General features: G+C 39.5%; 1 long non-coding RNA gene across 1 annotated transcript in view; it reads left to right on the top strand.

Annotated features, from left to right (window-relative positions):
- The first annotated feature begins 2,618 nt into the window (after positions 1-2,618).
- Positions 2,619-15,431, top strand: part of LOC309342863 — a 159,071-nt gene continuing 146,258 nt past the window's right edge. Inside the window, exon 1 of the long non-coding RNA XR_014157020.1 lies at positions 2,619-2,677. This is a non-coding gene — a long non-coding RNA (uncharacterized lncRNA). The remainder of the gene's footprint in view (positions 2,678-15,431) is intronic.

Genomic DNA, 15,431 nt, shown 5'->3' with positions numbered 1-15,431 from the left:
ACCTTTTCTCCTATTGATTCAGTCAACCACAAGTAAATGATTTCCCTTATTGATCCTTGGGATTGGGGGAAAAACATGGTCACTTAGTACTTTTTGGTTGTTGTTTTTTTGCAGAAAATGGTGCATACTGACTTCAGCGTCCAAAGCTCAGATTTTGACAATTCTACTCTAGAGAACTTGCAGTTTAAAATTCCTAGATATTTTTTTAAAGCCTAAAGAACAAAACATAATGCTTTATTCTTGTATAACCTTTAGCACTGCATTTTGAGAGAATCCATAAAGGAAAATGCATCTGAAACACATGCTTTGAACAAAGAGCAATAGTGTTTGGGGTTGTGTGTTTGTGTGTGTGTTTTCCAGTTAAATGAGGAGCCAACTTCCTGGAAGTTCTCTTGCACTCCTGGCTTTACTAGAGGGCTTTTCAAACATGTCTCAAATGTGCTTGCATGGGTGGTCTACCTACCACAGGATTTCATAGCAGTAAGCTACTTTGTTTACCAATGCAAGTATGATAACAAAGTGTGTATACAAGCACAAAACAGACTTTATATTTGCTAAGAAGATGGAGGAGAATGACGAATCATAACTGAATATATCTTTTTGCAAAAAACAACAACATTGTTCTGGTGCATGCATTAAAAGAAGTATTTCAGCTAAACTGGGTTATTTTCTGCAGAAAGACAGATGTTTACCAGTAATTATTCTCTTTGCATAAAGCAGATCTGACTGTTTCTTAATCTCAAAATAAATAAGTAAGAATACATAGCCATATGTGGGCAAGTGTATGAGCGTTAACACCAATTCAATGTAGTAGAGAACAGTATGCTAAAGAAAACTGATGATATTTGAAATTCAATTGGTTAAAAAAAGAAATTGTTGCAGAGACTAGCAATACTACTAGCTCCCATGAGAGTATACAAAAATGTTGCATCCGTGTATAGGGATGAAGCTGTTAATTTTGGTTTCTCTCTGTTACTCATTTTCCCCAGTCTTAAATTCCATTGTCTGCATTTCTGCATCAGTGAGCTTTCTTAAAGTTCTCATACAACCTCTGCAGCATTTTGGGGTGCATTTCTCCTAAAATACGCATTTTGCATGCAGTTTTCTTTACTATACACCTACTACAAAACTATGAGTTTCCAGGATTTCCTAGGAAGAGAATGGCTATTAAACCAGTTTAATCCCGCAGCATGGGTATGTCCTTAGTCAAATTACAGCCCAACTCTGAATTCACTACTTAGGATTGGGTATGTCACTGTGCCAGCTTCCATTCACCATCTGTAAAATGGAATTATCCTGCTCATTTTACAGAAATGCATTACAGGAAAAGAACACAATTTACAATATTTTGCACTTTGAAATATTCTACATAATTGAAAGTGTACTTCTGATTTTTGTTCCTATCTCTTTTGGAGGTGGGGAGGTGATACCTAATTTGAGGCAGAAAACTATTTTTACCCAGTAAATTAGGAAACAGCAGTGAACTGCAAAAAATAAAAAAATAAAAGCTAAATGCAGACTCCTCAATTAAAGGTAAGATATTGGAAAGTATTGTTGTGGCAGTTTCGACAACACTCCAGCACATTTAAAAAGGAGAGTTTGCTCCCACTTCCTCTTTCCGTAAATTATCAGCACAGCACACACCACTTGGCTCTGCAGCTCAGGAGAAGTTTCATCTCTCTTCTTTCCTGTGCATGCAAGTTGAAAACTTTAAAAATGCTTCTATGCGTGTCACTTTGTATGTGTTAGCTGATCCAGCTGAAATGTACACAATAATGAATTTGGCGGAATATTTATACAACTGAAACGTGGTGAAAAGTTCAAGCAATATCCGAGCATCTCTAAATATGGAAGTACCTGCCAAGCTGTTGACAGCCAGCAATACTGCAGAGTAAAATATTTAACAGTAGAGGGTGAAGAGGTATCTTAGGTGGATAATTGCTCACTCTTATTAATTTACATATCCCCCTTTTTTTCCCCTGCCCCTTCTTCCACCTTCTCTCCCTTCATCTTTGAAACAGTACAGAAAGTTTTGCTCAAAACAAATAAAACTGTACCTCTCAGAAAGTGAGAAGTTTTATAACAAACCCATTGCAAGAATAAACTTGTATTGGAGCTGCATCTCTTTGTTTATGATTTATTTAAAACATTTATGGCCCCTTTCTTTACCTTTTGTAAAGTGTTAGCAACAATAAGTTAAAAATAAATTAAGCCAAAATGACTACTAAGAGAAAATACAGGAAAGATACAAGATTCTTTGATTAGGCATCCTCTAGTAACATTCCTTCAGTTCCGCATCTTTTTCCTTGTCTTCTTTTGCCTAGGATTCCTAATTTCCTTAAAATCATTTTATTGGTTATTTTTTAAAAATTTCCTACCCATTTTTTTCTTATAAAATTATCCTGAAACAGCATACAATACGAAATACAATAGAACTGTATAATCAACCAATCAAGAAACAACAAAACAGTAAAATGGGTGAAAGCAGATGCACTATTTACAAAGTGCAGCAACACAGGTTCAGCTAAATGCATCTTGTGTGGCAAGACTGGAGCAGGGGGACTCCACTCTGAATTTACTCTTTTCTCGGCTCCCCTCACTTGGTTTCATAGGCCAATCGAAGCTGTTTTCTGAGGTGCAGCCACTGACACATGCTGACAGCTTCTAGGAGGCACAGGTGAGAGCTGAGTGCAGGGTAGAGACCAAAGATGGACAAACCCCCAGAAGGAGCATGTGTCATCCCCCCCACAGGAGCTACCCCTCCCCTAACAGTCCATGCTCTGGATATTTGTATGGACTTCCTCCTTAATTTGTTTTCAGCCCTCCTTTTACAAATCTCCTGTGTCATTCAGACCCTCCAAGTGGCCTTATTTTCCAGGGACGTTTCTGATTTAGAGAAACCGTCCCGGTTTCTGGTTTGATTCTGGAATGACCCACTTTTCCTTAGGATGCCCTGTTTTCATTGGAGAAATGTTGGAGGATATGGAGTTATCCAAAGCCCCCAAGCTGTCTGAAGGCAATCCTGTATAGGGAAGCTTTTTTGATTGCTTAATGTTTTATTATGTCTTTATTTATGTTCAAAGCTGCTGTGAGTGGCTGGGGCAACCCAGTAAGATGTGTGGGGTATAAATAGCGAAATTATCATTATGGAATGGGACGTCCCTATCGGCAAAATGTTGGAGGGTGTGAGTCCTTTCTGTCACAAATCTGTTCCTGTATCTACATGGATAGGATTATGTTGCAAATATCACATTTATGCAGGGTCCCTGAATTATCTGTTGGTAAATAATTCTGTTTATTTCTATTTGAGCCCCTCTGTGCAACTCAGAAAAGCTTATGAACTTGCTGCCGTTTTCTGACAAAGATATCAGGAACCTGCCAATTTATATTATACATGTGTGCTATTTAGGTAGGAAGAGCAGTCTGAGAGGGGGAACAGGTTGAGATAAAAATAGCACCTCCCCCCCATCTCCTTTGTCTCTGCTCTGACAGCCTGGCCGCTTGACTTTAAATGATGTGTCCCTTGAACCTTTTGATGCAGCTGATACAGAACCTGCCCTGTTTCCCAGCTTTGTGAACCAGAAGGGAGAATGCAGAGGGAGGAGAAAGAGAGCGAGGGCAGGGACAGTGTGCCTACCTGGTGGTATTCACAGCTATAATTTTCTCCACATGGGAACATGTGTTCACAGTTGTAAAGAGATGTTGAGTAATTGCACATGTGAGGCATCTTCTCTTTAACATCCCCAGCATGTTCAAAGGTTTTCCTTCCTCCCAACTCGTCCCCCCCCCCCAGCCCCATTGACAATTGCATTGTGGCCTTTTTGTTTGTACTTAAGAGGGTGCTGCTTCTAGCTATAAATATAATTAGTAGCACTTGTGCAGTCTTGTTTTCCTCACTGGCCTACAAACAATTATGACTTGTAACCCATTCTCCATTGCCTTTGGAGTTCTTGCCTCCAGTGGTTGAGGAGAGGCAGACTTCTCAGCTCTTTGTCCCTTAAGACTATAGGTTATTATTAAGGAGGTTGATTGATCTCCCTATCATGGAGTTGCTTGTATCTACCACTCATTGCTTAGCTATCTCCCAAGGTGGGGGAAGCTCAAACAAACAGGAAGCTGTTCCCCTGACCTTAGAGGTGTATGGGCTGATGGTTTTATTATGGACAGTTTTTGTAGAGTCGTTATGATATCTACTCTGTCTGTGAGTTCTAGGGCTGGAGTACATACTCAGACTTCCTTCCATCCCTTGATAGGTTCTGCTCTCAGGTCAGGTCAGCACTCAATAAAGATGAGTAGGCTGATAAACAGTTGCTTTTATAAGGCACAACACATGGGGTTACAACACATGCTGCCCTAAAGAAGTTCCACACATGCAATGGAGAGGATTACAGTGGTACCTCAGGTTAAGTACTTAATTCATTTCGGAGGTCCGTTCTTAACCTGAAACTGTTCTTAACCTGAAGCACCACTTTAGGTAATGGGGCCTCCTGCTGCTGCCGCGCTGCCAGAGCCCAATTTCTGTACTTATCCTGAAGCAAAGTTTTTGCTCTGAAGCACTATTTTTGGGTTAGCGGAGTGTGTAACTTGAAGCATATGTAACCTGAAGCGTATGTAACCTGAGGTACCACTGTATATGGAGAGTTCCACACGCGTTATCTGCATTGGGAACATACTTGACCAAAAAGTAGGGTGGAACAAGTACTAACCCTAAGTTAGTACTTAGGGTTAGGGGGCGCAAGTGATTTTTAGTTTTAAGGATTTCCAGGGTTATTCATTCTAGGTAAAGAAATTCAGAGCTCCAAGGCCTTCCCCCCGACACACACTTGGATACAGTATCTGGAGTTATGCACTGCAGCATGTCAAAAGGAAGCTGTTTAGGGACATCTGGCGACCTCTTCTATTTCCTGCAATTTCTTCTGCCTGGTTTTGATGTCATTAGTTTTAAAGACTCACTCCTTAATGGATGCTACCTTATCATATGAAATAATTTCAGAGTGATAGAGGATTGGGTGTGCTTTCAATTAGGGCAATTGATTTTTTTGATTTTATTTGACTACTGAGGGCCAGGCCCTTGACCTACGATCGTAATTTGTTTTGTCTCCATTTGCTTGGAAAATACTTCTCTGTTCTCTATCCCCCCCCCCCACCGCCAAAGAACATTCCTCATCAGCAAAGCTGCCCACCTACCATTAAAACCAATAATTAAAAGATATTTTTACTATTTGGAAATACTGTTTTAAATAAATCAGTTTACAAGATAATAAAGGGGGTGGGGGAGCACAAAAGAGAAGCTTACAATATAAAAGTGTTTCCACCGATGTTGTTACTTTGCTTTTTACTTCCATCTGAATATCTCCTCAGCACACCTCTCTAGGGAGACTGTTTTTCTCCTTCTGTGACTACAGAGGGCAGCATTGATGAACTGTCAGAACTCATTTACACCAACAACGATTTAGGAGAATAATCAAATTAGGGTCCTGCAACTCCTTATTTGTTACAAATAATAATTAAAAAAATTCCACAAAGGCAGACTACATCTATGACCCCAGCATAGCTGAAGTGCATAGCTTTCTAATTTACTCATTTTTAAAAGTTACCATGTTGTACATCTTGCTTTAAAATCTTTTACACTTTTCATCACTGAGCAGAAACTAATTTTGTGACATTCTAGAAAAGGAATGAATAGTCAGAGCAATTAGGTTTCATTTTTAATTATGGAAAAGCTCCAGAATAAAGGAATATATGATGTGCCCTGAGGCTGCCTGCATATTTCGCTCTCATGTTACCTCTAATTTAGCTACTGAAATGCAGGGACGGAGCTTTTGCATAGGGGAACTGGGAGGGTCTATCTCTGTCCATCGTTCAGCCGGCTGTTCTCCATAGAACAAGAAGCACTTTTCATTCAGGTGTGTTTCTGATGGGGTGCACCAGACCAGATGTTAAGGCTTCTTTGTATTTTGAAGTGATGGCATAATCAGTTCTATTAGTTGGATAGAAAGGGATGCGTTCTTCTTTCTCTCCCCTCCATTTTATTAACTTCTCCATCATCCTAGAAAAAGTGGTTCATTAACAAAACAATACCACGATGCCTGAGAAAATAGTTGACTGCAAACAAAATGCAAGGAGTTGCCATCATCTGATTGTTGAAAAAGCTCATTGATGCATAACTGTCAACTTACAGATTTGAAAATAAGGGACCAGCAGCCTCGAAAATAAGGGATCAGCAGCCAAAATAAGGGATCAACAATTAATTTATAAAATACATATTTTGTTGCATGCAAATGGCTTTAGATACCTATTAGGTCCATAAATTACCATATAGCATATATTCAGCACAAAAAACCAGCAACAATTTATTGTTGACAAAGCAGAGCTGGACATAGAAAGGGCCCCATTGCCTTCAGTAGCTTATTTAAGGGACATCATCAATAAGGGACAGCAGCGGGACATGGCACTGGGATAAGGGACTGTCCCGCCAAATAAGGGACGCTTGACAGCTATGCTTTGATGCAAACTGGGATCTTTTCCATGGATATGGATAATTTGCCAAAATCTATTCATATGGAGGGAAATATCTGGTATATGCAGATTTTTTTAATTAACAGTATTTATAAACCCCCTTTCAATATATGTTTGCAAGATACTGTGCAAGGTTAAATAATAATAATAATAATAATAATAATAATATTCCCAATAAGCCCAGTTAAGACAATATCATACTATATTCTATTAATCGTTTGCTATTACTTTGTAACCAGCCTTCTTTGCTAGGTGGAGCAGCCACATTTCTATGTGGGGCACATTTTGGGGTGGAGTGGGAATGCACAGTGTCGGCCAATCCCCCTCTCTCCCTGACTGGTGGAGAGGATGTGAGAGCCAGGCCAGGGGAATGGAAAGGCAGTGATTTTCACCCTAACTCCTCCTCCATGCAGAGAGTGTGTTAACTTACACAGTGGACTATGTGAAAGTCAGAACAGAAAATTTACTATGATTCTTAAGAATTAAATAACTGGCTTTTTTATATAGGAGAGAATGATGCTAAGGATATAGTGAACAAGGGGAAAGCAAAATATATAAAACAAACAAAATAGCTTACACTATCACTAAGAAGTTTAAAACTAGTGCGGAATTTGTTTTCTCAAAAATCCACTCTGGTCTTGTTCTGGACATTTAGATTTTCCTCCTTGTTGGACAGCCAAGGGAAAACTGGTTACTATATGGAGGACCAACTAAATAATTGAAAACTAATTGTGAAAAGCAATTGGGTTTTCCTTTACTGGTGGCTGGGTTTATTTTTTTTTCTGGGGGAGAAACCACAAACTGAGCTGCACACATTGAGAAAATCAGAAATTGCCTAGCCAGTTAACTAACTGTAGTGCGTACAGCAGCGTTTATATTCTTCTAGGGCGGTTTTCATCCATTGCCATCCAGTACTCAAGAAAACGAAGAAAGAATAGCCGCTATCATTGTGAGTGTTTTAAAAGAGTAATTTAGGGTAGTTCTTTTTCTTGATCACTTTAAGTTATCTCTTTATTTCACCATTCAGCAACCCAGACCTGCTGTACTCATCATCATAACTGCAGAGTAAACAAAAGCTTAGTTCTTACTAAACACAAATATGTTTCTTTATTGCTGAGTAGGTAAAAAGCACAACTGAAACCGAAATCCAAGGGTTGGAGTCTAACTCTAGCCCATAATACAGAGTTCTAATATTTAACCCTGCAAGGCTCATGTTAATATACAGGTTGTTGTTTTTCAGGACCACATAAGTAATTATAGGGTGATTGTGATAATGGAAAATCCATACTCAATTCAAGAAACTCTTGAGTAAGCAGGTTCTTCAGAGGTTCTTCCACATGTGACTTTTGTTGTGCAATCACCCTGCCTTGCCCACCAAAGTTGTCAGAGGATCCTAAGCTTAAGTAGCTTCTGTTCTTAAAACAAGCTGACCTCCTTTAAACGTCATGTCACAAATTAAAAAGACAATATTCAAAAAATAAATAAAAATAAATCCTGGATGCCCATGCAACTAATAAAATCGGCTGCCACCCATTTTCTTTTTCAGTTTGGTATTCGTGTGCTTTCTGAATTATTTTTGTGGTATAGCATCCAACAGAACATATTCACCTCATGCCACTCACACATAGCATAACCAACATTGTGCTTTCCTTTCCCATTTGAAAGACAGCCTCGCAGGGTTCATTTCAATAGCAATATATTCCAGTGCTTAAACAGATACAGAATTGCAGCCATAGAGTTTGAGCTGCTCAAGGTGAAACAGCAGTGTTTCTGCACCTACTTTTTATGTTTTCCAGATGGTAATGTTAAAGGTGTGTGGCAAGTCTTAGCAAAACAGAATCAGTCCTTTTGACATTAATAAAGGTTGCAGTGTGAATAATATAGTAAAGGTATATGTGCTTATGCACACCCCTAGACTCACACTTCCATGTACATCTACCCACACCCTTACGTACAACAAGGGGAAATTGTGAATGAAGAGGAGGCTGGGGAGATATCAGCCAAGGTGGGAGAAGTTAAGTTGTAGCCATGAAATTACAAAAGGGCAGCGTGTAGTTTATAACTTCACACAGACGGCTGTGTAGAACATTAATACCATTTCAGATAAATCTCTATGCTTTTCAGCTGAGTTAATTAACACACCTAAATCCCAAAGTTATATTTTAGAAACAGATTTTTTTCTCTATAAACCTGGACGTGAGTCATACCTTAATTTAAACCAGAATACTCTCAAGAAAATGCAAAAGTGTGACTCTGCAGCACAGGATAACATAACAGTTATAGTCTTTTAACATGTACATTATGACTTTTCTGCATTTATACCTTTCAGAGAGCTATGCTCATCACTTGATAGTTGCAACAAGTGATGATTTCTCTGTATGAATGAGCCTCAAGTAGAACTTTCAGATAATTTCAAATGGAGATGACCTGTTCCTTGAAATTGGTTCATATATTCAGCTATCTACCATACTCTGGGACGTGGTAGTAATTGAATGCATGAACCGACTGGTCAGCTAGGCCAGCTCACATATGGGAGCCATATGTCCATCACCCTGGGTTCCATGACAGAAGAAAGGTGAGATATAAATGTAAAAAAGTGTTGAGGACAGGAGAGACAAATCATGTACATATGGAGTATGGGTGCACGACTAGCCCAAAACTGTATGTCAAAAAGGCATAGTAGCCAGAAGAGAGTGCTACAAATCCAATCATGTTAAGGATTGCATCCAACTAAATTCTATTCAGAGTAGACCTATTTAAATTCAATGGACCCATTTACTTCAGTTGGTATACTCTAACTTTGGGTGCAACCACAAGCACTGAAATCATTGCAACAGAGGGGCATATGAATGGTACTTAAAGCAGCCACTCAAGTAAACAAATAGTAGCCAGTTAGTCAATAAGGCTGTAATCCTGTGGACTCTTATTTAGGAGTTGGTCCCAATGGACTTGGGACTGGGGAGAAATGTGTTTCGGTTTCCCATTAACGGTGAACCTGAAATGTGTGCATTTCTGAATTTTGCAGTGCAGTGCTCCAGCCAAGTAATGTGTAGCAAAATGCATGTTCTGAGGCAAAGGGGGGATTCAAAAGCACATATTAGTAAAAATAACATACAGAAAACCATGCTCTTGGGGTAAACTGCTTTGTGAAAATGTGTATATTGGACAGAATTGCACACATATGTCTACAGTATTCAGAGGAATTCACATTAAAATGCTGGTGAATTTTCATGATGACTTAAAAAAATATCTCTCAAACTGATGTAGAAATTTGGAGATCTGGACTTAAGAATGAAGAAAGTGAGAGAAATGAAAACTGACATATTTGTCTATCCTTCCACTGAAGACTGTGTGACTTAGACACATAGTAAACATGTATAGGATTGCACTATATATTTACACGTGGGAGGAGAAAAACAATAGTTTTAAAGCAAAAAATACTTCATTTTTATATTATCTTATATATCTCCCACTCTCTCACAAACATGGGAGGGAATGTGTGTTTTATAGCACAATCATATTCATATTTACTTTAAAGTAAGCCCCACTGAGTTCAGTGAGACATACTCCCAAATATATATGCTTAGGATTGCAGCCTTAAGATTTCTCTTGCCATCGCCAATTTTTAAAAGTGCCTGTATTAAAATTTATCTATGCTGGTTAATCAGCAGCACTTTTTAATTACTTAAAATATAGGAAACGAACCACACACCCAACCTCTAATTTAGGACTATAGGAGATCTTTCTGAAAGATCTGAGAACATATTCCACTTCACTATGATGCTCTCTAATTTGTGTGGCCATTAACTGCAGCAGCAGCCCCCCTTTTTTTACTTTTACAAGCACATAATGTATAATGAGATTAATAGCTGGGATAATGAACATTCTGGCAAGGCATGGAAATAGTAGCGAGGAGAAAAAAGGAGAGCAAGATCTGAAAAGCTAATGATCCATTAAAGTGAATACTGGCTCTGTGTAGATCCTGCATTGTTCATTATTGCATAATAAATTTAATTGACAGTGATAGATTCAGCCAAGAAGGGAGCTCATCAAATAAGCCAGAAAACCTCCTGCTTAATTCACTGGGCAGACACTTGGGAATTCAAAGATAATTGAATTACAGTTTATTATTGATATTAATCCCCACAAGGATATGCCTTGACTACAGAAATGTCTTCTGATATTTTATTGAGTGGTGAAACATGTGTTACTCTCTATGAAATAATGCACACATAAGCGGTCTTGCTATGGTGCTATCATTTTCTCAAAGAACCAAAGACAGTCATAGGTGAGGGTCACACTTCAGGGAAACTGCCTGTACTAATTCTCCCAGTTGTCAGTACACCACTTTGCCCTACATATACTGGAAATGTCACATTCAGTCCTCCAGAAGGTATATTCTTATCACTCAGCAAGCCTTCCAGTTGACCTGGAAATAAAGAATAAATCATTTAATAGTCTACCTTCCTCAGGAAATGGTGGAAGTGAATATGCGACCTCTCCTACATTATTTCCTCCAAGCCGTGGGTCTTGTGACCCTGTTCTTAATTGGTTGTCTTCCTATCTGTCAGGTCGCTCATTCAGTGCTTCCACTGGGAATGTTCTCAGTCTGCTCCTCATGGTTCAATTCTTGGTCCCCTGCTATGCTGACTCCATCTCTTCTTGGTTGACCTCATCAAATCCCATAACCAGTGCTGTTTTTCTAGAAAAAGAGGTGCCGGAACTCACCATGAACGCCTCCTTCTTTCTCCTAAAATGGCAATGACACCCACCTGAGGAGTGCCGGAACTGAGTTCCAGTGAGTTCCTCCTGGGGGGGAAAAGCCCTGCTATTATTACCACTGACATACTGATGATACCCTCCCATAAACACCCTAAATGAATAACCAACAATGTTGAGCTGTTTCTGATTGCTTTCTGGTTTTCTTAAGTCTCTATTCTTGGTATACATGATTAGATTTCAGTGGATGGATTGCATCTTTAGCTGTGTCAAGCCAAGAGCTTGAAAAGTACATATATTTAACAGCCAAGTTTCTTCAGGAAAATAAACTTGCCATCCTGTTAGAAACTGCCTTCTCTGGGAAATGTGATTAGACTTCGACCATTGATGTAGAAATGACATTCTTTCTTTTGGTTCAATACTTCCCAGGCGTGATTCACCTAAGAAAATAAATTTTCATTTATGACGACTATATAGCAATATGCAGTCTTCAACATGGCAACTTTCCACTTCCTATCCTTATTGGCCTTGCTATATGATCACACAAAAGAATCTTTGTTAAATTCACCACACAGTTATTTATATGCTATCCCCAGCACCTTCCGTGGAATGTAATTTCTTTGCTGTGGTTCTTCTGCAGTTCTTCAAAAATTACTAAGTGTATATTGTAATCCAGCCTATGAATACTTTCTCTCATCAAAGTATATTTCAATGATGGGGTTCAAGTTGGCAGTGGTGTGTGAGGGTTACAAGACTATGTGCTTAAAAAGGGAGCAGGACTGCATTTGGGTCACATGCATGGGAGATGTTTTAGACAGGTTGTTCGTAAAATCAATTTGTTTTACAGTGGTACCTTGGTTCTCGAATGGCTTAGTTTTCGAACAAAATGACTCCTGAATGCCACAAACCCAGAAGTAAGTGTTCTGGTTTGTGAATGTTTTTTGGAAGCTGAACGTCCGTTGCGGCTTCCACTTGAGTGCAGGAAGCTCTTGTGACCAATCAGAAGCTGCATCTTGGTTTTTGAACGGTTTCGGGATTCAAGCAGACTCCCAGAATGGATTAAGTTTGAGAACCAAGGTACCACTGTATAAACTAAAAACCACTTATGTGAAAAGAGACATCAGTGGGAGAACCATTGTTCAATAGCGTGTTGGGTTTGTTTTTTATCCGTGACATTTCCACTTGTGATCCGAGACTAGGGTGGGATTCTCACAATACTTGTCAGTTGTAATCTAAGCCCAAAAGGGGGGGGGGGAGTAGTCAACCAACAAATGTACAGTTACTGATCCTGAAACTGTATTTCTATCTGCTTTATGGTTGTTTCCCCCCCTACAGTCAAGCAGTATATACATTTTATGACATAAATAAAAAATAAATGCTGATTAGATTGATTTAGGGAGGACACTTTAATTATAAACTACCGTATTTGAGGTCATCCAGTGGGAGCCTCCTGAATGTTTCTCCTCTGGGAACAGTTTATTTGATGGGAGGGCCTTTTCTGTGTTGGCACTCTAACTCTAGAAATGCCCCGTGTTTGTTCTGGCTTTTGGCAGCAAGGCTGTTTTCCTGTTTCATTCGTTCTATTGCCTAGAAGGTTTTGGGGATGTCAGGTGATGTAGAAACAGATCAAATAAATGAATAGATTTTGTGACAGAGGCTGAGGCACAACAGTCATCTCAGAATTCTCAGCATCCTTCCCTTCCTGCCCTTGCTCCCCCCTCCTCCTTCTTATTGCCCCCTCTGTTTCTCCCATTGTCCATATTAGGCTGTAAGCACTTTGCGGGCAAGCATGTGGCTGTTTTGCTTATGCAAAGGGTTTCACAATGTGATGCTACTGCAAAAATAATAACAGCAGTCCAAACTCTGTAGGCCGACTATGCTGTTTACTGAACGGTTGCTATTTCTACTGCAGCGACTCTTTCTGTACAGATTAATTTATCTGGATGGTTTAAATCTGAAAGAGGAAGCATTCAAAACATTTAAACATTCAGAATGTGAGTGCTGGAACGGTGGGGGGGGGTATCAGCAATGGACAGATCAGACTATTTATAATCCATGTCAGGTTCAGTGTGAGTGACAGGGACTTTCATGGGCAGCAACTAAACTCATGCAGGCTTTCACTGGATCCCACTTGGCACAGACTTCTTATTAAAAAATAACAGGCTGTGTTCACATTTAAAGCCCCAAAGAACCCTGGGAACTGCCATTTGCACCTCACAGAGATATAAGCCCCATCTCAGGTCCCATGATTCTCTGGGGGAAGTCATGTGCTTTAAACGTACAGTGTGTGCGCAACCATTGTCCTACACAAAGTAAAATAATGCAGGACTGTGTTCAGCTAAATGAAGAAACCTGTTCAAAGAAATGGGCTGTTCCTGTCTGCCTTAGCTGACTGAGGTTAATGGCTAGCCATCTCTGACCTGGGTCCAAATCCAGATCCTTGCCAAATTCCTGCAGTACACTTCTGTATTCAGGGAGCTCCCAGTTGAGCAAATTGCCTAGAAAAGTTAACCACTGGATTTGAATGAGTGATAAATGATGTGAGGGCTTAATCCGTTTCTGATCTCTGACACTTTGGGACAAGTCTGCCCCATTTCTGAACTACTCTGCAGATTATTTATTAAAATGTTTACAAAGATTTGCATTTAAATACAGGTTTAACAGTATTTCTGAATATGCACCTCAATAAATGCATTTCATATATGTGTGTTTTTGATCAGCTTTTTTTTGAACTGAGAACCGCATTGCAAAATGAAGAACTATGCTCCAGTGTGGGAGGTGTGGATCGGGTCAGTTCATATTGGAATTGCACAAAGCTTGAATAGCATCTCTGGAATGGTTTTTTCTCCCCCTAAAGGTCTCCTGTTAAAATAACTAGGAACTCTGACAGAACTGAATTTTCCATAATGGCTTTTTTTTTACTGCTGTAATACATAAACATATGCAGACATACACAGAGAGAAGCATTCACTTTTTGCATTGACTATGAAAAAAAACAAACCCGTTTAAAAATATTTTTATTTAAACGACATGATATAAGGCCATTTTTTCCAGTGCAGCCAACTGAGCATAGAGAGAAGCTTTGTATCCCTGTGTTAGTACAACAGTGATACGCAGCTACTGTCAGGAGACGGAGAAGTTTATATTAGAATTCATGACCCCAGTAAGGCAGAAGTACAAAGAGGTGCTGCCTGGAAGCTACTTGCCTGACGTCCTTGTAAAATAGAAGGAATTCCACATGCAAGGAGACAAGGTTTATTTTCCTTTTTAAAGTGTATCGAAGAACAGATCTAAAGTACTTCTGCATAGATTGCCCAGCAAAGTTTTTTCAGACGCTTGCAGTCATCTTATTTGTACTGAAAAATAAGTCAAGCACATGCCATTTTAATGTGTTTCCACCCCAAGACCTATTTAACATTAGTTTGGCAGCCTGATATTTAAGCCAGTGCAAGTACTGCTAAGCGAACAGTTCAGGTGAAAATGAAACCCTACTGTCAAGGCATCTAGAGGCAGCTTGATCACTTATTTTATGAAGCCATTCATTCAAGGATTTATAAACTGCATTTCTGCTCATAAAAATGCCCAGTGCAGCTAACAACAGACTTTAAAAGAGAGATTTAAAATAACTTAGCACTAATTTAAAGAAGCTTAGCGTCATACGTGTTCTGCTGGGTGCTCGTAACTTTGTTGCGTAAGAGATTGTGTAATCCGTTGTGCAACGTATTTCCGCCGGTGTGATGGTTGCATTGGGTTCCGCTGCTGGACAGCATTAAAACTCACCCACCCATTAGTGTGGAAGCCCTTGTGCGAATAGACAAATAATGTTGTATGCAGTCCAATCATATGTCTTTTCTGCTTTTTTGCAATAAGTATATAAATCACACTATTGAAAGAGAGGCAGGAGATAAAGCAATTCAGAAATAAATAACCAGCCCACTAGATTAAATGTCTGCTGAAATGAGAAGGTTTTTAAGAAGTGGCCCCCCCGCAAAAAAAACCCAACAAAGAAAGGAGAATCTTATACGTTTCTAAGCACAATTCAAAGTGTTGGTGCTGACCTTTAAAGCCCTAAACGGCCTCGGTCCTGTATACCTGGAGGAGCGTCTCCACCCCCATCATTCAGCCCAGACACTGATATCCAGCACCGAGGGCCTTCTGGCGGTTCCCTCATTAAGAGAAGTGTGGTTACAGGG

This window comes from Podarcis erhardii (assembly GCF_964252035.2).
Source record: "Podarcis erhardii genome assembly, chromosome: 5".
NCBI classification, from domain to species: Eukaryota; Metazoa; Chordata; class Lepidosauria; order Squamata; family Lacertidae; genus Podarcis; species Podarcis erhardii.
This window is presented reverse-complemented; position numbering and strand designations above follow the sequence as displayed.